Raw genomic sequence first — 2,074 nt, forward strand, 5'->3', positions numbered from 1 at the left:
TTGCTGGCAAAGTAATGTCTCTGCTTTTTAATATGCTGTCTATGTTGGTCATAGCTTTTCTTCCAAGGAGCAAGTGTCTTTTAATTTCATGGCTGCAGTCGCCATCTGCAGTGATTTTGGAGTCCAAGAAAATTAAGAAAATTAAACTGTTCCCATTGTCTCCCCATCTATTTGCCATGAAGAATGGGACCAGTTGCCATGATCTTAGTTTTTTGAATGTTGAGTTTTAAGCCAGATCTTTCACTCTGGTCTTTCACTTTCGTCAAGAGGCTCATCAGTTCCTCTTCACTTTCTGCCATAAGGGTGGTGTCATCTGCTTTTCTGAGTTTATTGATATTTCTCCTGGAAATCTTGATTCCAGCTTGTGCTTCATCCAGCCCGGCATTTTGCATGATGTACTCTGCATATTAGTTAAATAAGCAGGGTGACCATATACAGCCTTGACATATTCTTTTCCCAATTTGGAATCAGTCTGTTTCATTTCCAGTTCTAATTGTTGCTTCTTGACCTGCATACAGATTTCTCAGGAGGCAGGTAAGGTGGTCTGATATTCCCATCCCTTAAAGAATTTTCCACAGTTTGTTGTGATCTACAATCAAACGCTTTGGTGTAATCAATACAGCAGAAGTAGATGTTTTACCGGAATTCTCTTGCTTTTCCGGAAAACTCTTCCACAGTTTGTTGTGATCTACAATCAAACGCTTTGGTGTAATCAATACAGCAGAAGTAGATGTTTTACTGGAAATCTCTTGCAAATTGCCAACAGATGGTGGCAATTTGATCTCTAGTTTCTTTGCCTTTTCTAAATCCAGCTTGAACATCTGGAAGTTCTCGGTTCACATACTGTTGAAGCCTGGATTGGAGAATTTTGAGTATTACTTTGCTAGCATGTGAGATGAGTGCAATTGTGCGGTAGCTTGAACAATCTCTAGCATTGCACTTCTTTGGGATTGGAATGAAAACTGACCTTTTCCGGTCCTGTGGCCACTGCTGACTTTTCCAAATTTGCTGGTATATTGAGTGCAGCACTTTCACAGCATCATCTTTTAGGATTTGAAATAGCTCATCTGGAATTCCATCACCTCCACTAGCTTTGTTCATAGTAATGCTTCATAAGGCCCACTTGACTTCTACTTCCAGGATGTCTGGCTCTGGGTGAGTGATCACATCATTGTGTGACTGTGTAGATCACAAACCATCGTTTGACTATGTAGATTACAACAAACGGGAAAATTCCTCAAGAGAGGGAAATACCAGACCATCTTACCTGCCTGGTGAGAAATCTATATGCAGGTCAAGAAGCAAGAGTTAGAACTGGAAATGAAACAGACTGATTCCAAATTGGGAAAAGAATATGTCAAGGCTGTATATGGTCACCCTGCTTATTTAACTCATATGCACCATGCAAAATGCCAGGCTGGATGAAGCACAAGCTGCACTCAAGATTGCCAAGAGAAATATCAATAATCTCAGATACGCAGATGACACCACCCTTATGGCAGAAAGTGAAGAGGAACTGAAGAGCCTCATGATGAAAATGATAGACCAGAGTGAAAAAGCTGGTTTAAAACTCAGCATTCAAAAACTAAGATCATGGCAACTGGTCCTGTTACTTCATGGCAAATAGATGGGGAGACAATGGAAACAGTGAGAGACTATTATTGGGGGCTCCAAAATCACTGTAGATGATGACTGCTGCCATGAAATTATAAGGCACTTGCTCCTTGGAAGAAAAGCTATGACCAACATAAACAGCAGAGACATTATTTTGCTGACAAAGGTCCATCTAGTCAAAGCTATGGTTTTTCCCGTAGTCACATACAGATATGAGAGTTGGACCATAAAGAAAGCTCAGCGCCAAAGAATTTATGTTTTTGAACTGTGGTGTCAGAGAAGACTCTTAAGAGTCCCTTGGGCAGCAAGGAGATCCAACCAGTCAATCCTGAAGGAAATCAGTCCTGAATATTCATTGGAAGGACTGATGCTGAAGCTGAAGCTCTAATACTTTGGCCACCTGATGCAAAAAACTGACTCATTGAAAAAGACCCTGATGCTGGGAAAGATTGAAGGCAGG

Source organism: Bison bison, unplaced genomic scaffold, assembly GCF_000754665.1.
Source record: "Bison bison bison isolate TAMUID 2011002044 unplaced genomic scaffold, Bison_UMD1.0 scf7180017864503, whole genome shotgun sequence".
In the NCBI taxonomy this organism is placed as follows: domain Eukaryota; kingdom Metazoa; phylum Chordata; class Mammalia; order Artiodactyla; family Bovidae; genus Bison; species Bison bison.